This window comes from Gorilla gorilla, chromosome 5, assembly GCF_029281585.2.
Source record: "Gorilla gorilla gorilla isolate KB3781 chromosome 5, NHGRI_mGorGor1-v2.1_pri, whole genome shotgun sequence".
Classification (NCBI taxonomy): Eukaryota; Metazoa; Chordata; class Mammalia; order Primates; family Hominidae; genus Gorilla; species Gorilla gorilla.
Window position 1 is genome coordinate 21,439,046 of NC_073229.2, and position 20,922 is coordinate 21,459,967.

The 20,922-nt window shown below is 43.7% G+C and overlaps 1 protein-coding gene across 8 annotated transcripts in view; it reads left to right on the top strand.

Moving 5' to 3' along the window:
- The first annotated feature begins 14,143 nt into the window (after window positions 1–14,143).
- LOC101129165 (protein FAM50B) overlaps window positions 14,144–20,922 on the top strand; it is a 161,510-nt gene continuing 154,731 nt past the window's right edge. For 4 of the 8 annotated variants that reach the window (XR_010134166.1, XR_010134169.1, XR_008680848.2 and 1 more), the window contains exon 1: window positions 14,144–14,392. The gene's annotated coding sequence lies outside the window, so the exon portion shown is untranslated. Of the gene's footprint in view, window positions 14,393–15,995; window positions 16,269–20,922 lie in introns of those variants that run through there. The other 4 variants (XR_008680849.2, XR_010134168.1, XR_010134167.1 and 1 more) reach the window with 4 other exon arrangements.

A 20,922-nucleotide genomic window follows, 5' to 3' on the forward strand; every position in this document is an offset into this window, starting at 1 on the left:
AGCTACTTGGACTGAAGCAGGAGAATTGCTTGAACCTGGAAGGTGGAGGTTGTAGTGAGCACGACTGCACTAAGATTGCACCACTGCACTCCAGCCTGGGTGACAGAGCAAGACTGGGTGTCAAAAAAAAAAAAAGTGCTTAAGGTTTGTTATGAGAATTAAGTGAAACTATGCATATGAAGGCACTTAGCATAGTTCCTGACACATCTTCAGTGTTAAGTAAATATTAGCAGAGGTTATTATTATTGCATTGTTGCTGCTGCTTTTGTTATTATGCAGATGAATCCACTTCTCATGCAGGTGTCTCGCCCTCTCTCCCACCTGACCCTTCCCTCTTAGGGGGGCTCTCATGTCCCCACTCCCTGAGTCTCTGTGGCTCTCAACATTTATTACCAAGCACCTGCTTACAATTACTGACTCTTGAACCCCATGATCTGAGGTTTTGTCTGCCAAATTATATTTATTAAGAAATAATTCCTTTTCCAAGGTCTAGTAGGATAAAAATGGTCACAAATTCTTTCTCCATTCTCTGAATCCATGACTTGGTTTGATAGTAGAATATGGTGGAGGTGATGCTGTGCAGCTTCCAGACAGGACCCAAAAGGCCTTGCAGCTTCCACTGGTGCTCTCTTGGCATGTTGCTATTGCACATAAGAAGCCTGGACTAGCCTGCTGGATAAACCAATTAACAGCCCCAGCTGACTATGGACCATGGGAGTGAAGGTGTCTTAGACCAGGCCTGGTTGGCCCTCCAGAGGACTGTGGCCACATGAGTGACCCCAGACAAGACTAGTAGAACCACCACCCAGTTGAGCCCAGATCAGAGAGCAGAATCTTTAGCAAATAAATAACAATTGCTTTATGTGACTAAATGTTGGTATGGTATGGCCTACCAGGCAGCGATGATACATCACAGAAATTGTTTCTGGAATTGAGATGCTGGCATAAAAAAGAAGAAAAAATGCATGTACATGACATCTTTGGGACTAGTTAGGCTGAGTCTGGAAAAGTGAGGAGGCTGTGAGGAGCAATGACAGACAGACTATTCATGGAGGGTGAAAAACCAGTGAGGAGATTCTTATTTCAGGTTGGAAAAAAAGGCAACACACATTATATCGTGGCAGAACAACTGGGAAAATGTCACCTGTGGTAACAGAAAACAAAAACCGTATTTATTAAATTTGTAGCTCTGGTTAAGAATATCTCTAACACAGAATGTTGAGAGTCACGTGAATGTTTTCAGCAGAATATAAGACACTGCAAAAGAGAAATGAGCTAAGAAGAAACTGTTGAGTTTGCAAACAGAATTTAGAAGAACCATAGAGGGCTCAGGACTTAGTGGGTTAGAAAGTAGAATTCAGCTAAGCTTTAAGGCATTGTCTCCGAGTGGCCTGACGTGGACGAATAGAAAGAGATCTGTCTCAAAACAAATGGATAGTGTGGCTTTTGTGGCATGGAATGTACCCTATGTGATTCATGGGAATCCTACACAGTCTTAAAAGAGTTGTCCTGATGAAGGCACCACCAGCCCAGACTAAAAGAAAACAAGACAGATAACATTAAAAAGAGAACTCCAGATTCCCAAATTTCTTTCTTTTTTTTTTTTTCAAGAAAGGGTCTTGTTCTGTCATCTAAGCTGGAGTGCAGTGGTTCAGTCACAGCACTATCAGTCTTAAGGTCTCTGTGTTAGTGTTTGTGAACCATGTCTGACCCTTACTTTCCATCATGGCCTGAACTAGTTTTTCAGGTTAACTTTGGAATGCCCTTGGTTGACAGGAGGGTCTGTCAGTCAGTTGAGGGGGTTAGGATTTTATTTTTGGATTGCAAGATGAAGAGAAACTGCACCCTTCCAGGAGACTCTCCTATATCTGCACCTGCTCCAGGGCATGAGATGACAGGTTCTGAGCCTAGTTCTATGATGGGATGACCACGCCCTAGTGCGTGGTCTTGGGATGGGGGAGTGCATTTTGCTGGGGCAAATGACGTACATAATGATGGCCAAAGGGTTGAAATGGGACAGGTTAAAAATAGCCACAAATTCTTAGCAGCTCCTCCCATCAAGAGAGAAAGTTTATTTCTCCACCCCCTGAATCTGGCCTGGGCTTTTGACTTTCTTTAATAAATAGAATGTGCTGGAAGTGACATTGTGCAGCTTTTGAGCAAAGCTGTAAGAGAGCTGCAGCTTCCACTCCTGCTCTCGTAGAATGCAGATGCTGCTGCTGCTGCCACTGTTTATGAAGCCCAGGCTCACCTGGCCACGCGGAGGAGAGCCAAGGCTCCCTCAAGGACCCCCCAGCTGACCATCACCACGGCTGACCCCCAGACACGTGAATGAGGCCACTGCAGACCATCCAGGCCTAGCTGACCTACCAGGTGACTGCAGCCACGAGAGTGACCCCAGCCCAATTAATTTCAGCCCAAATTGCTGAATCACAAGATTGTGAGAAAATACATGGTGATTTTAAGCTACTAAGTTACAGATTGCTTTGTTACATGGAAATAGATCAATAAGATGTAGGAAAATAACCAGTTATCACAGGTAATCTATTTTTTAATGCAAAAAATACAGGATATTGCTGCTAGCCTGTGAATAATTTCACTTCGCTTACCCCTGCTTTTCTTCCTATATGTGGATGCTACAGACTCAGACTCAGGAGAGCACAGGAGGGCATCATTGTCTTCATTCTGCTACTTCAGTTTCCCAAGGTATTTTTGATGTGGGCTTAAGACACCACCTTTCCCTTCACCCCCATACAGATCTGGAAGCTTAAGGATCTACCCTGATTCTCAAACTTTGCAGCATATTAGAAGCAGCCCTCTATAGCTGTGCTTCTGAAATCTTACTGTTCAAGTGAATCACCCAGGGGCCTTGTTGGTGTGGATTCTGACTGCACATAGTGGGCTGGCCTGAGAGTCTGCCTTTCTCACAGGTGCCCAGGTGATGCCCTTCTGAGGTCCATGAACAACACTGGGAGTAGCAAGGGTGGAGGGGGGCTGACTGAAGCACGGAACAGCGGGGCTCAGCCTTGGTTGTGTTGAAACGGCCTCTGGAGTGTCATAAGATGATGATGTCTTGCCCCCATTCCCAGAAATTCTGACTTAATTGGTCTGGGTGTGACCAGGGATGGGATTTCTAAATGTTCCCTTGGTGATTCCCACGTGCAGCTGGGGCTGAGGGCCCCTGCTGTGAACGATGAGTCCTGGCTCTTTGGAAAGGACCCCAGCCATGCAGCCAGCTCTCACCACATCTGCAAAGACTGTGCCAGACCCCCAGTAAGTGAGCTGTGTTAACCCCTTCGGTGCACGTGGAGCCAACCAGAAGACTGCTGGAGAGCAGTGACTGGTAACGGCCAATGCCTGTGCTCCCAGCAAAGCAGGGCACAGGGAGGAGGCACGAAGGGCTGATCACAGCTATGTGGTCGGTCACAGGGCTGATCCTCCCTCAGCCTCACCTTCCTCACCTGTGAATAGAGTCTTCAGGCTACCTTTGTGGGGTTGTCTGCCAAGTACCTGGCTCAGGTTAGAGACCCCATAAATGGGAGCTATTATCCATAAATAGGGCATCCGTAGACCTGAGCAGCCAGTTACGGAGAAGTTGAGAGCAGCTGATGTCTGGGATTCACGTTCGCCAGTGTGAAAACCCTGCATGGGAAGCAATCCCTTCTGGTAAATGCGAGACCCTGCCGTTTTCCATGAGGGTTTAGAGGGTTTAGTGTTATTATTACCTACCGCTGCCCTGCCGTGAAGCCGGGGCCAGAATGGCTTCGTTTTAAGACTCAAACAGTGAAAACCTAAGTATTTTAGAATTTAATGTCTTCTTCAGAAGGCACTCTTTCTGTGTTTTGAGGTGAGAGAACCTCATTAAAAAAAAAAATAAAAGCAGGCTGGGCACGGTGGCTCACGCCTGTAATCCCAGCACTTTGGGAGGCTGAGGCGGGCGGATCATGAGGTCAGGAGTTCGAGACCAGGCTGGCCAATATGGTGAAACGCCGTCTCTACTAAAAATACAAAAATTAGTTGGGTCTGGTGGTGCGCGCCTGTAATCCCAGCTACTTGAGAGGCTGAGACAGGGGAATCACTTGAACCCGGGAGGTGGAGGTTGCAATGAGCCGAGATTGCGCCACTGCACTCCAGCCTGGGGGACAGCAAGACTCTGTCTCGGAAAATGAATAAATAAATAACTAAATAAACAAACAAAAAATGGAGTATGCTTTATTATATAATGGAGTATACTGAATAAACCCCATGCCACATCGACCAGAAACTAGTAAGACCGGGGATTTATTTGTTCATATTAAAAAGGCAACTTTGCATACAATTCTTGGGAGGTTTGGCTTTGCTCTGCTGCTCATGAAATATGGAATGTTTGTCTCTTGGGAAAGACAATTCCAGCATCCAGGAGGATGGGGAGGGCAGAGGAGGGTGTTGTGGTGTTTGCTGGGTGGTGTGGCCCTATGAGAGTGGCACAGAGAGTGTGGCAGGAAAACAGGTGAAGGGGGACAAAGAGACAAACGATCCCAACGGGACCATCCAGAGTCCAGGGGATGTGGCTTCTGTACCCCAGCACCCCATACAGAGACTTCTCACAATACCGTCTCTTTCTTTTCTGCTCTCTTCCTTCCTTTCTTCCCCCAGACCTATACTCTTTAAATTACAAAAGTACCAAATATTGCACACATCTAAAAGTGAAAAATGAACCTCCTCTTTCTACCCAAGTCCATGAACAATGGTTCTTATGGTTTAGTACGCAGAAGAACCACCTGGGGAGCTTGTAAATAAGCCAGGATTCCTGCGACCCATCCCCAGAGGGTCTGGATTAGGGTCTTCATTGTTAACAGCCCTTAGACCCCAGCAGTGATTCTGATGTTAGTGACCTTTGAATTCTGCTTTAAGGTATGTTGCCCGGAGCTGGCTGCTGCCGGCTGCTAGGGGTAGGGTGTGTGTCTTATCTTGTCTTTTTTTTTTTTTTTTTTTTTTTTTTGCGATGGAATTTTGCTCTTGTTGCCCAGGCTGGAGTGCAATGGCATGATCTCGGCTCACCGCAACCTCTGCCTCCCAGGTTCAAGCGATTCTCCTGCCTCAGCCTCCCAAGTAGCTGGGATTAGAGGCACCCGCTATCACGCCTGGCTAATTTTTGTATTTTTAGTAGAGAAGGGGTTTCAGCATGTTGGCCAGGCTGGTCTCGAACTCCCGACCTCAGGTGATCCTCCCTCCTCGGCCTCCCAAAGTGCTGGGATTACAGGCGTGAGCCACCGCGCCCAGCCGTGTGTGTGTCCTTTCATATTTAGCCATGCTGACCTGGAGCACATGTGACCTGGTGCTATGTGACCTGGAGCGCTCACACACGGGACTACATTACATGTGATACATAGTTCTCCCTGTCTGGCCATGGACCGTAAGCCAGAGTCCATCTGTTATAAAACCTGCATTTGACTAGACAAATTAAGAGTAGGATTACAGAATCCTTATACACTGCTTTCTGCAATACCAGCCCGGGTGCTCTTGCTATCCGACAAAACCTGCCCACACAGAGTCAAACAAAGCCACCCCTCATTGCCAGTGATATGCTAGAGTTCTGGCTGGTCTTTATCTGCAGCTGGCAATAGATTAGGCTTCCTGCTACCCTACAAATAGCCTTTAACCTATTCCCCTGTGGTAATTAATATTTTGTGGTGAGCCAATACCTGCACAGGCATGTTCCATGCCTGACCGGTCTGAATACCAGGATTCATTCCCTAATAGAGCTAACTGCATGGCCCCAGGGACTGAGTTGCATTGTGGAAAGAGTAAAGGTTGTGACGCCAACTAGGCCTGAGTTCAACTGGGTGCCCCTTACACCAGCTGAATGTATGTGGTCAAGTCAATTAACTGCACACAGAGCCTCAATTTTTCACCTGTTAAATGGGTATAGCAATGCTTTGCTCATAGTAATGGTCACGAGGGTTAAATGAAATGACACAGAAAGAACTTTACCCACAGTAAGCTTTCAGCAAATTCCTTCATTTGGCAAGTATTTATTGAGTGCCTGTCTATTGCACCGTGATGGTTTGCTAGCCAGACTCTACTTCCCTTGGCCGTAGCAGTGCTGGACTGGGCCCTGGAGTGCGGTGTAGCAGTGAGCAAACAAAAGAGACAGATATCCCTATTGATGGAGCTCACGGTCTGATGGGAGCCATCATTACTATCATTATTGTTCTATGGTGATCTGTTGCTCTAAGATTGTAAATTGACTCAATCTTTGTGAAGGAAGGAAGTGAGGCAGCTAAGTGGGATTAGGAGGTGGGACACTCAGGAGACTTGTCTTGCACCAGGAATATGGATATGCTCGAACCTGATTGGAATCCATCACAACCGGGATGTTGATGAATTCAGGTTTCCACATACAACTCATTAGATAAATGGCTAAATATAAGCCTGTCCTGTACCAACCATAGTAGTCAAGCCTTGAAGAGGAAGCAAGACAGATCCCCTTGCCTGTGCTCACCTTTCTTAGTTGGGGAAATATTGAAGGGGCGGCCCCTGGGTTCCCAACACCAAACTTGAAACCAGCCTGCTGAAGCTGACCACATGGTCAACGAGATTCTGAAACCAAGTAATGCGCTGTAGAGGGATGTTTCCTGGGACTGCGTGGTTTTGTTTTATTGCATAAATTTCAAAGTATTTAACATGTAGCCAAGAAATTGTTGTGCTCAGAAAATTGCAAAAGAAAACTCAAGAGAATAAGGCCTCCAGAAAAAACAAACAAACAAACATGTTTTTAGGGTAATGAAAGCCAGGAAAAACAATTAATAATTATTAAATCAATGTTGAATTAGATTATTCTTTCAATTCTTTGTGTGAATGACTAAATCATAATCTAGTCACAAGTGATAGAAAAACTGTGAACTGAAAGCCAATTCCAAACTCAGCACGTTGAGATGTTCTGTTATATTCAACGTGCTGATAAAGCCTTTGATGGAAAGGAAGATATATGGTATCTTGGTATGATATATGGTAAAATATATATCTTTTACCAAGTTTTACTAAAAGAAAATTTATTTCTTCCCACTAAATAATGTGGACTAATGTAAAAATATGTATATTGGCTTGAAGAGGGGCTACCTTGTAGCTGCCCTGCAACCCTCATATCTGGGTCGAACCCTGCTGGGTTGAGGTTCTGGACAGTCTGCATGGGATAAGGTCTCAACAGATGGGGTTGAGACTCCCACTCACTTGGTAATTCTGAAAATGTAATCTAGTGTGTGTGTACTTGTTTATTATTTAAAATCACATTTATTGGCCAGGCGCAGTGGCTCAGCCTGTAATCCTAGCACTTTAGGAGGCTGAGGCGGGTGGATCACCTGAGGTTAGGAGTTTGAGACCAGCCTGGCCAACATGGTAAAACCCCATCTCTACTAAAAATACAAAAATTAGCCAGGCATGGTAGTGCATGCCTGTAATCCTGTCTACTTGGGAGGCAGAGGCAGGAGAATCGCTTGAACCTGGGAGGTGGAGGTTTCAGTGAGTCCAGATGGTGCCACTTCACTCCAACCTGGGCAACAAGAGCGAAACTCTGTCTCAAAAAAAAAAAACACATTTATTCAGCACCGACTCTATGGTACAAATTAGATGCAAAAACGAGCTGGCCTTGCCCTGCACTCACAGACCCTACAGACAAGGAGACAGGGAACTGGAAGTCAGTGTGGTTCTGCAGGACCCTCTGAAATCTAACCTAGCTGCATGACCCAGCAAAGTCTGCAGGAAAACTAAGAACAGAGGCAGCCCTGCTGATGCATTATTTAGCCAGATTGCCCTCCCCACAGCCGCCAGCAAAGCATGTATTCTGCCAAGGAGAGACAATTAGGTGGCCGCACTGTGGTAGGGCAGAGAGCTCTTGCAGCTCTGCATGAAATGGGCACTGAGGTGAGTGAGTACTTCCCTCTCCTGTTTTAGACCAAGGATCAGTCAACTTTTTCTGTAAAGGATCAGACAGTAACTATTTTGATGTATTTGTGCTGTGAGGTGAGTGCTGCAACGCCCCCCACCGCTCTGTTGTGGTAGTATGAGAGCAGCCGCAGGCACAGGTCACAGAGGGGCGCGGCTGTGTTCAGTAGGGCAGCATTCATAGAAAGAAGCCAGCAGCGACCGACGGGCCCTCGGGCTGCAGGTTGCGGACCCCTACTTGAGAGCCAGGCCAGGCCAAATTCCCAGTTGCCCTTTATTCACGGGGAACTATGTAAACATCAAGAGACTATTTTCCAAAACTCGTTTTTAAAAAATCTCAAGCACATAAAAACACATTGTGCTTCTCGGTGTTTGTTTTTCAGAAGTGTTTTTCCACTGGCATTTTAACTGAGGGGATTTGTTTCTTCTTGCATTTCTCCTGGTGCTTCTTGGCGACAGAGTCTACATACCGACATTTCACCCTTTCCTCACCCTCAAGAGTAAGACTTCCAAGATTAAGTTTATTGTACTCGGGAGCTGGCCAAGCAACCACATAACTCCTGTCTCCTGCTCCAAATCCTCAAGGCAGTGCCAGCTGCATTTTTCCAGGCCCGGACAGCATGCCAGAGGGGCGACGTCACAGCCCAGGCAGCCAGGCCTCCGTTTCCTGTCTCTTTCCTCCTGAAAGACACATGAATCATATCAGCTTTATCATTTGACTCGGAGCTCATTTCCCTGTTCCACAAACGCCTGGAGTTAGAGGCAGTGAGAGCCAAGTACAATGAAAACATGAAGTCCTGAGTTGCTTTCTCCCCTTAAGAATGGAACACATGTTCTCCCATCTCAAAAGAAAGCACCTCAGCTGGCTTTATTTGGAGTCTTTTGGCCGGAGCACTTGGCTCCCGGGTCAGACACTGGTGATCTCATCTGAAAAGCTGGGCCCTGCCTGTGCCCAAGGCGGGCAAGGTCCCAGCCATGGTGGCAGCAGGGCCCTTGTGTGTGTCCACCCCTGGCACATGTGGACTGTGTGCTTAGGGGCAGGTTTCTCCTGCAAGTAACCCTAGCTGAGTGTGAATGTAGACAGCAATCTGTGATCACATCACAACCTTTCCCTGGGCGTCTTACCATCCTTGCTCTGGAGTGAAAGGGCTAATAGGAAAGGAAAAGTCTAACAAAGAATTTGGACACATGAATTTGAAACTAAAATATCAATGACTTGCAAATACGCGGAAGGGATCGGGTGGGTCAGAGGCAGGAGCTATCCAGATACTGCTCTTACCTGCTCACAAACACATATTGCTAAATTTATTGAGCACTTACTATGTGATAGACCCAGCTTTAAAAAAGACTTTACTTGCACTAACTCATTTCATCTTCACAACAGTGCTGCGAGGTAGATAGAGTTGTTGCAGTTTTACAGATGAGGGCATTCAGGTCCCAGGAGGTATCTTGCCTGAGGTCGGACAGCTAGCTAAAGTCAGAACCCAGATTGATGGCAAGGATTCTGAACGACTGTGAGTGTTTGTGTGCTGTGTGATCTAAGAGAATAACACGATAATAAGCAGATCCATTATTAAAATGCATGTATGTGTTTCAGAAACTCCCTGTGTATTTTAGTATAATCATGTTCGGCATGATGAGATTAGACATTTATGTTTATTAGAGCCACACTAATGAAAATATACAACTGGCCAGGCATGGTGGCTCACGCCTGTAATCCCAGCACTTGGGGAGTCCAAGGCGGGTGGATCATGAGGTCAGGATTTCAAGACCAGCCTGGCCAAGATGGTAACACCCCGTCTCTACTAAAACTACAAAAATTGAACGGGCACGGTGGCTCACGCCTGTAATCCCAGCACCTTGGGAAGCTGAGGCGGGTGGATTACCTGAGGTCAAGAGTTCGAGACCAGCCTGGCCAACATGGTAAAACCCCATCTCTACTAAAAATGCAAAAATTAGCTGGGCGTGGTTGCACACTCCTGTAATCCCAGCTACTGAGAGGAGCTGAGGCAGGAGAATTGCTTGCGCCGGGAGGCGGAGGTTGCAGTGAACCGAGATCACACCACTGCACTCCAATCTGGCCAACAGAGCAAGACTCTGTCTCAAAAAAAAACATCAGCCGGGCATGGTAGCAGGTGCCTGTAATCCCAGCTACTCGGGAGGCTGAGGCAGGAGAATCGCTTGAGCCCAGGCAGCAAAGGTTGCAGTAAGCTGAGATCAGCCACTGCACTCCAGCCTGGGCAACAGAGTGAGACTCCATCTCAAAAAAAGAGAAAAAAGAAAATATACAACTCAATATATACACTATCTAACTGTGCATTCATGCAAATATTACTATTTAACACTCCTGGTTCATCTGTGTCCCAGATTGGGGTCTGCGTCCCTGGCTGGTCCCAGAACAGACCTCTGCAACTATAGATGTTATCACTTCATACGCTGGTCTTCTTGGGCTGCGATGTTACTTTGACCAAGTAATGCTAAGTGTTTTCTAAAAACGTTGGTTAGGCCAGCCTTACCCACATTTAACTGGCTTTTCTGCATCTTCTTTAAATAATATTTTGAAAAAGTTTGTGAAAATTGAATTCTGATTCTCCCAGCATTTGTCTAACTAAAGGGAGGAGGTGTTTATTGGCCTGGAGGGTTGCAGAGGTCAGACAGTAGCTTACCTTAAAGTACTATGGGTCCCCCCTCAATTGGCCAATTAGCTTAGTGAACTCTGAGTTTCATCTTACCATTCCATCTGCTTCCCTGATAGCTGTTCCATATCCTCTCAGGGAAGTAATCTGTGTTTAATTTTGACTTTAAATGAGAAACTGAAATTCACAAGTGTATGTTTTATACCTATTTTGTATTATGGCAAAATACCCATAATGAAATTTATCAGCTTAACTGTTTTTAAGTGTACAGTTCAGTGGTATTAAGTTCATTTACATTGTTGTGCAACCATCACCCCCATCCGCCTCCAGAACTTTCTCATCTTCCCAAACTGAAACTCTGTCCCAATTAAATAATAACTCCCATCCCCCACTCCTCTAACCCTTGGTAACCATCCTTTTACTCTCTGTCTCTGTCAGTTTGGTTACTCTAGGCACCTCATGTAAGTAGAATCATACAAAATTTGTCCTTTTGTGACTCGCTTATTTCACTGAGCGTAATGTCCTCAAGGTTCATCCATGTTGTCGCACGTGTCAGAGTGTCCTTTCTTTTTAAGACTGAATAATATTCCATTGTGCAGCTGAACCTCATTTTGCTTATCTATTCATCTGTGGATGGACACTTGCATTGCTTCCACCTTTTGGCTGTTGTGAATATGCTGCCGTGAACATGGGTGGGTAAATACCTGGTTGAGTCCTTGCTTTCAATTATTTTGGATATATACCCAGAAGTGGAATTGCTGAAATTGTATGGTAATTCTATTTCTAATTTTTTGAGGAACCACCATACTATGGTGTTTATTTTTTTAAGGGCTACATAGAATGGACAAAACTATGGTTGAGTCTAAAAGATAAAAATAAACCTAGGTTTCATGACAAATTTGAAGTAATTCACCAATGGGGCTGCAGTTTTGCCTTTTCTTTCTCATTTATCCACTTATTTGAGAAGTTTTTGTGCAAGCTTTCTTTAAGGATCCAAAGTAGGGTCTATTATTATTAGCAGATAATGGGTATTATATTAAAGACTAAATAGTAAAGGAAGAAAGCTGTATGAGATGTGCTGTTTGGAGAAGATTCTGAACAGATAAGTTTATTGCTTGACTCTCCATCTCCCTGGCATATTCACCAAAACTGCACTATAGTCTTTCATATTTGCAGCTATTTATTCACTTGACAAATATGAAGCTTCTGCCATGGGCTCAGCGACCGTGCAGCATAACACTTAGTCTTCACTGTCTTGTTCTGTGGATATCTGGGTTCGTGTCTTATTGCTCCAACCCACACAGTGCATGCTTGAACCACCCCAGGAATCAGACAGTGAGAAAGATGAGTGTGAGGGCTTCTGTGGGCTGGTGAGGCCGGGAGACCTGCAGAGCTCAGAGCTTATCTAAGGGGCAACCACTCCTCCCTTCTGGCTACTTATTGCCCTGTGGGAATGCAGGTCCAGTTTTCCAGATCTTCCTAATTTCCAGGAAAAACAAGATATCCAGTTTCTAATGTAAGATCTTCCAGTTTTAAATTTTAGCCACTTATTCAGAAAAAAAAAAAAATTAAACATGGCACAGGCCAAATAAAAGCACATTTGCAGGTCCCTGCAGCCGGACAGCCATGAGCTTTGACCTCTGCCCTCATTGAAACTCTCTCCTGGAACCCTCAGGACATATTTGATGAGCATCTTGTTTTCCCCACCGTGTCTATCAAGAGGGAAAGAATGAACCAGGAAATGGAGGTAGAGGTGGATCTCCAGGAAGCTAATGAAGCCATAGCTCCTTGGCTCCTTCCTTCCCTGGGGCCTTGTGTTTTGTCATGTTTTCCTTGATTAGGATTGCTGTGCCTTTCCATTCTGGCTTCCCCTTGTCTAGTGTGGCAAAACTACAAAGGGAAAGTTGAGTTGAGGAAACACTGGGTTTGAGTTGAGACGGGTATATTTTTGTGGTTAGCACAAGTAGTGCCTTCGGCTGCAGCAAGGCCACTCCCCTCGGGCCATTGTCTGGCATAAGGTGAGAAGTTTTAGGGGCCAAATGATTGGACGCTCCCAGAGCCCAAGACCCAGATTCCACGCCACATCTGGGATCCTGGAATTTCCTGCCCCACACCTGAAGTCTGCATCAGAGTTTGCTTGGGGCCCTCATCTGTATCTACCTTTCTAAGGACAACAAACTTCACTTCTAGTGAGTTTGTTGGTGCTCCAAGAGGTGGCCAAGAGGCGACTGTCTACAGGGAATATGGATATAACTCGGGTCTGCATATGTGTGAGGCCTGGCAAGATGCAAAGTGCAGGATGAAGCCTTAGGTGGGTAAAGGAGGTGAGAGGCCAGGCTTCCATGGGAATTCTAAATCAAAACCTGGCCTTTAAGCTCATTATAAGGGCATAGTTTTCATAGAAGGAGGAGAGAACACATTTACTTAACCGTTCATTAGTGTTCTTTATGCTATTTAAAGCCTTTACACATTTAGACATGTGGTGTATGTAGGCCATTTGTACTCAAGCCCAGGGCATCAGAAATATTAGAAGTGCACCTGGGTCATAGTGACTTTTGCCCATAGTTGTTTTTGTCACTACTGCTGTGTAAGTATTGCTCCAAAACTTAGTGGCATGAAGCAATCATTTTATTATGTTCATGGATTTTGCGGGACAGAAATTTGGGCAGGCCACAGCTTGTCCATGCTCAGCAACTTCTGGGGAGCTAGGAAGACTCCATGGTGGGGGTGACCCTACTGACAGGGACTGGAATCAAATGGAGGCATCCACACTCATGTCTGGTGGTTGACGCTGGCTGCCAGTGGCGATTGTAGCTAGGGCTGTCAGCTACATCCTCTAAACGTAGCCCAGGCTTCCTCAAAGCTTGGGGGCTGCAGAGAAGTTAGACTTCTTACATGATGAGTCAGGACACCAAAGATGAGTATTCCAAGGGCCAAAGCCATAGCCACATCACCTTTTGTGATCTTGCAATATGTTGGTTACAACCAAGTCACAATCCCACCTGGATTCAAGAGAAGGAGAGGTAGACCCACCTCTCAATGGGGGGAGTATCAAAGCATTTGGGGGGCCATGTGTTAACTATCACACAGGTTAAAATATTGCCAGCCATCATGGTGTTGGGATGGCTTCCAGGAATATATCTAATGGCAATTCAAAGAGCATTTCAAGGATATTTGAAATTCCCTGAAATTTTATAGTTACACATGAAAGAAACTTAGTAAAGGTTTTCCTCGTATTTGACAAAAATTCTCAAATTTATGTCACTACCAGTCATGCATTGTTTTAGTCATGAATTTGCAAGGCTGAAACTTTTCTGAAACATTAACAATAAAAACTGTTTTTCATCAACCATGCTGTAGGAAAGACTGACTTCTATCTTTCTACTCGCTGTAGGAAATATCACAAAGGTGTTACCATATGGAGAGGTGATGAGGAGTGTGCTGCCCAAAAAGTGGTGGTTCAGGCTCTTGTATAATCACATGAACATCTTTAATAAGATTCTGAATACAAGAATTTAAAGTAGTAATTAGTCTCAAAAAAAAAGAAAAAAAAAACCAACATGGGCAACAGCAGTCCAGGAAAACTTCATGGAAGTTGAAAGAAATGGAATTTCAGTAGAGTGAATGGAGGCTGGGGGCAGGACTGAGTCAACTGGTCAACCCATATTGGCAGTTACACCTGATATCAGTTCTGATTGGCTCAGTCTCCACTCTCATTGGTTAGTGCCTGCCATGGCAGTTGGTAACTGTTTTGCATATCATCCCTGCTCATTAGAGTGAACAATATTAGCAAAGGCACTGAGAAGGAATAATCTTGGCCTGTTTATCGAACGGTAAGGAAATTAGACTGGCTTGAGTCCAGCTGGGGGCAGTTGCGGGAAGTACAGCTGTTTAATTAAAGTAAAGCCAATTGTGAAGCGTGTTGAATGTCAAGCAAAGGAATTCATACATATTCCTGGAAGCAGTGGGGAGTAATGAACCTTTCAGTAAAATAATAACAACTTTAAAATTTTTCTTTTTGAAAGACTACTGCAGTAGTTGAATGAAGAGAAACTAGGAAGACCTTTTTAGAAGGTGGTTGTAATATTCCAAGTAAGAGTGATCAGACATGAACTAAGTAAAGAGGAATTTGGGCTTGTGTGTGTATCACTTCCTTAACTCGAGTTTTGTATTGTTAGCTTATAATGGATTCATGTAAGGAAGACCTCTCATGTCCCACTTAAAATGTTCTCCTCCCTGCTCCTTCCAGCCACTGCTACAGTGAACAGTTCCATCCAACCAGCTTCACGCAGCAGCACGCTGAGAATGCCTCTTCTCACTGCCTGTCCCTGGCTTCTCAGATGCAGTGGCTGGCTGGGGTGTCCCAGGCAACCCACCGGGCACTCACTCATATACCCCTTAAAAATGTGGGGTAACAACATCCTGTGAAGGAACCATCTTCCACTGGAGATGGGAGCTCTTGAATCAATGCTTCTCCTGTTTTCCCCACCCCACAGTTCTGAGATACACTCCGGAGACACACTTCTTTGGGTGAACCCAGGCTAAGAGAGAATAGGATCCTCTAATTCTTTGGTGCCACCATAGTGGAACCTCACATGCTGTTCTGCCCACAGTAAGAGCATCAAATCTTCATGGCTCACCCTTATGTTGAATAGCTAGTATCTCCTTTGACCTTTTTAATTTTTTTTTTTTAATCTGAGACAGAGTCTCACTCTGTCTCACCCAGGTTGGAGTACAGTGGTACACGATCTTGGCTCACTGCAGCCTCCACCTCCCAGGTTCAAGTGATTCTCCCGTCTCAGCCCCCAAGTAGCTGGGACTACAGGCATGTGCCACCACACCCAGCTAATTTTGTATTTTTAGTAGAGACGAAGTTTCACCATGTTGGCAAGGCTGGTCTTGAACTCCTGACCACAGGTGATTCACCCACCTCGGCCTCTCAAAGTGCTGGGATTACAGGCATGAACCACTGCACCTGGCAACCGTTTTAATTTTTAAAAACAAGTTTGTAGAACTGAGTCAGTCCCATATACTCAGCAGTAGTTTCAAGCCTGTGGGGTGGTAATTTAGGATACTGGTAAGAGCCGAGAATTTAGAATCATAAGATCTAGATTTGAGCCTCGCTACCGACTAGATAAGTGACCAAGGGCAAGACATACACCTCTTGGAGTCTTCAGTATCCTCGTCTGTAAGATAAATGTGTTAGCAGCTACTGATCTTCACAGTGTTCTTGTATCAAGCAGGACCGTGTGTGTGTGGTGAGCATTTGCTAATTTCAGCACTCAGCTTCCATTTTCCCTTCCTCTTGGTTATGTGATCCCAGTTTTTGTTTGGATGGCTATCACCTTTCCCCAGTGCATCCTATGTTTTACCACCATTCTCCCCTCTACCTCCAGCTTTAGGGTAGGCCCTAAATAAAATATTTTTAATCTAAAGGGACTATTCATTTCCCTGGCTATGACGATTTTAAAAAGCAAGAAGAAATTTGTTGGCAGATCTGATCACCCTTCTGAGAGAGCAATCAAGTAAGACAGCATGTAGCCCCTGGAAATTTCTGGAAACCATCATGTGGCCCTAAGGAGTGCCAGCCTAACGATGAAGCAGAAAGAGGGATGGCGAGATGACTGAACTGTTGAGTCAAGTCACATCCAAAGCCCATGTGACCTCTGATCTTTTCAGATAAATGAGTTATTAAATATTTTATTTAAACCAGTGTAAGTCAGGCTTTCTCTTATCAGGGACAGAAAGACTCTCAACTGATAGAATATACAATACAAGCAAGCTTTGTAATTTGCAAATGAATAAAAACATTTTTAAAATTATTTTTCCACAATGAATTAGCAAGAATAGCTATGACCCATGGGGCAGGTGGAGAAAAATTTCTAAGCTTTTATTTTAATTTAGTACCCTTTTTTGGAAAAAATTGGTACCGACTGACAGTATGTTCAGAACTAGATCCCAACAAGAATAACTACATATGTAAAAAGAAACAGGCATTTTAAAACCTATAAAACTGAGTGAACGTGTGTGACACTGAGCGAGAATATGATATATTCTTATATTCAAATATGTATGAAATTCATATATGTATAAAATTCACAAGTCATAAAAGCAAAGACTGTCAGCTTTGGCTACATAAAAATTAAAATACAAAAATAAAATACAAAAACTGATATATGGCAAAAAAAAAAAAAAAAAGGAAGAAAAGAAAAGAAAAGAAAAAAGAACCCACAGAGTTAAAATGTAAGTAACGAACTGAGGGAAATTTTTGGAGCTTATATGAAAGATCAGTTGATAGCCTCAATATACAAAGAGTTCTTATAAATCAATAAGAAAACAATTGGTAAAAGATTTGATCATACAATCTGAAGAACATATTAAAAGATGCTAAAGTTAAAATCAAAGTCAAGGGCTATCAGGTTTAAAAAGGTTACTAATAATTATATACATTAAGTTCTAGGCACTATAAGAATTATCTCACAGAGATGCATATGTAAGAATGATCATTATAGAGTTAAAAAATAAAAACAAATGTTTAACAATAAAAAACTGGTAAAATACATTTTGATATAGTCTTACATTGAAATATATATTGGAACCATTAAAAAAGATCAGGTAGGCCTTTTAGTGTTACCATGGAAAGAAGTATGCTATATCGTTTGAGGATATTAAACAACATACAGAATGATCCCATTTATATTAAAATTAACATATGCATTAAAAGTCTGAAGGTAAATGCCAACAGTTAATAATGGTTATCTTTCAGGTGTAGAACTGCATAGAGGCTATTTTATGTAAAGCTTTCACAAAATTCAAGCAGTACAAAAATATTTTTATTTTAAAATAAGTGAACAGATATCAGAGAGAAATACAGGTTGGGTAATCTGTGGCCCCCTTGATGGTAGAATGCGTTCCTCTTGCCCTGGGTTTCTGCATGTCAGTGAAGTGTCCAGCAGGTGACAGTCCTGTTGTGTTAGGGCAGGGTGGAAGGAAGGAGGAGGAGGAGCATGAGAGAAGAAAATATTTTCCCCAACCAGGACACTAGAAATGGAGAAATTTCACAGGGAGCTCCAGGGGAGCATAAGGGGTTGCATTTCTAGCGTTCACTGTCCTAGAGTTGGCTCCTCAAAGCCTGTGCAGTTGCCATTGCTGTTTTGCCAGGTTCTGCCTGTAAGGCCCAGTGACCGCCTCCTTCCCCTCTATTGCCCAACCCAGGGTTTCTTGTAACTGATCTCATCCCTCCTCTGCCCTTTGGACTTGACTTTGGACTAATTTGACAACACATCAGCCAGCCCCATTATGAACAGCTAAAGTCTGATGTGATCCATGAGTTAGGGCCTTTGCTGAGTTGGCATCTCTCCACCTCCACCCCCGCCACAAGAAACTGGAGTTTGGAGTCTCTAGAGAAGAAGCCACAGGAGGAATGACGCAAACAAGCTTTGGGCTCCCTTATTTCACGTCTTGTGATCAACTTAGATGAGTTATGAGAAAGTTCTCTTGGTTGAATCCTAGCCTTGCACAACTCAAAAGGATCAGAAATTCTCAGCAGGTAATTTTTCCAGATAAAAAATGAAGCTTAGAAAACTTACGTAACTTCCTCTAAGCCCATAACAAATTTGCAGTAATGCCAACATTAGAACCCAATTCTCCCGACACTGTGGACTCCCGACCTCACATGGGACTATTTCCACTCTGCATGCCATGTCTTTGGGTGCCGCATTTCCAGCTGCAGGATTCCAGAGCTTCAGGGATTTGTGAAGAGTGAATTTTGACACCTTCACTCAAAATAGAGAATTGAAAGTGAAAATGTAGCACTGAATGCTTTTACTGTAATGCCTAGTGTTGTCAGTGTCAGTAGTATCACAGTGTCATATTATCAATGTGATATTTGTTCATTCATCTATTCATTCATTCATCAAACATTTCTGAGCATGTACATCATGCCAGACCCTGCAGCAGAAAAAAATAAAACAACAGCAGTAACAAAGAGGCCATATAACCCAGCAATAATTTTAAGCCGTACATCCTTATTCAGTCAGTCTGGTCCTGTCCCCTAGACCCCTGGCCTTTGGTCTTGGCAATTCTTGTATAGAGAATTACTATATCATTGCAAAACACTCAGTTTACTGAAGACCCTCTAGCAATATTCAATTGCAATCAACTCTTGTAGGCAAACCCTGTGAATATGGTAGCTGTGTATAGTGGTTGCATGGACGATCTCAAGGATAAAATGCAGGAAGCTTTCACCTTTTACATTTCATCTGCCCCTGGAATCTCAGTATCCTTAGCATCACTCACAATAAGTTCTTCCAGGGAAAACAGTATGCACCATCTAGCAGACACCAAGACCCAATCTTAATACCTAGAACAATTATAGATAATCCCACTGGCTCAGTCAAGATCTAGCAAGTTAATTTTGGTTACAAAGAAAACATGGCTGTGTGTTAGTAGACTCTCAAACTATTACATCTTAGGAACAGTGTGTCTGAAAATGGGCTTTCTTTGTATCAGAATGGCCATCTGTACATGTTTTGAGGAAGCATTTGGGGAAGCCCCAAGTACAACGCCATTGGTGTCATGATCACTGACACCATTGACAGCCAGTTATATAGCACATGTGGCCCAGAATGTGCCAAGGAGCCTGAGTCTACTGAAGGACACTATGTACTGAAGCCAAGGACAGAGAGAGGCAGGCTACAGTCCCTGAGATCAACTTCAGCACTCTGAAGGGCAATAATCCTATGCCTCCACCATAGATTCGCATTATCAAGAGAAGATACAGGCTTTGTGCAGGCTTTTGGAAAATCTGGGTGACAGACTAGTCACTTAAAGAATGTTGAAGGAAGTCCAACATTTAGATGGAAGGAAAAGGATACGAAACCTCACATCTTATATAAAAATTAACTCAAACTGGACCACAGATCTAAATGGAAAATGTAAACTATAAAACTTTTGGAAGAAATCATCAGAGAAAATGTGTGTGGCCTTGGTTTAGGCAAAGAATTCCTACATAAGATATCAAAAGCATGATCCATAAATGAGCAACTGATAAATTGAAGTTCATCAAAATTAAAAATTTTACTCTGCAAAAGGCAAGAGAATAAAGAGAGAAGTTCGATTGGTAGAAATTATTGCAAATCACATGCCTGATGAAAGACTTGTACTCAGAATACAATACAAACTCTCAAAACTCAATAGTAAGAAAACAAACAACCCAATTAAAAAATGAACAAAAGATCTGCACAGACATTTTACTAAAGAAGATGTATGATAGCAAGTAAGCACATGAAAAAATGCTCAACATCATTTGCCACTTGGTAAATGCAAATTAAAACCACAGTGAGATGCCACTACATACCTATTAAGTAGAATGACCAAAATATTTAAAAAGTGCATAATATCCAGCGTCTTAGCCCATTTTATGTTGCTATAATAAAATACCAGAGACTGGGTAATTTATAAAGAACAGAAATTTATTTCTTACAGTTCTGGAGGATGGGAAGTCTTAAGAGCATGGCACTGGCATCTGGTGAGGGCCTTCTTGCTGCATCACAAGATGGCAGAAGACATCACAGAGAGAGAGGGGGCCACAAGAGAGAGCTGAACTGGGTTTTATAACAGACCCTCCCTTGTGATAACTAACCACCTCCCATGATAACCCATTAATCCATTAGCCCATTAATCAATTAATCCATGAAATGATTAATCCATTCATGAGAGCAGAGCCCTCATGACCCAATCACTTCTCAAAGGTTCCACCTCTCAACATTGCCACACTGGGGACCAAGTTTCCAACACGTGAACTTTTAGAGGACTTTAAAACCATAGCACTAAGTGCTGACAAGAATGCAGAGGAACTGGAACTCTCATACATTTCTGAGAATGACAACTGATACGGTCCCTGTAGAAAACAGTTTAGTAGATTTTATTAAGTTAAACAAAGACTTACCGTATAACCTAGCAATCCTATTCATAGGTATAGAAATGAAAACAAGCTGGGACTGGGCCTGGTAGTGCATGCCTATAATAACAGCACTTTGGGAGGCCAAGGCAGGAGGATTACTTCAGGCCAGGAGTTTGAGGTTGCAGTGAGCTATGATTGCACCACTGCACTCCAGCCTGGGCAACAGAGCAAGACCCCATCTTTTTTAAGAAAACTAAAAAAAAGAAAAACTGGAAAGACGTGGTGGCTCACTCCTGTAATCCCAGCACTTTGGGAGGCCAAGGCAGGCAGATCACCTGAGGTCAGGAGTTTCAGACCAGCTGGACAACATGGTGAAACTCTCTGTATTAAAAATACAAAAATGGGCCAGGCACAGTGGATCACACCTGTAATCCGAGCACTTTGGGAGGCCGAGGCAGG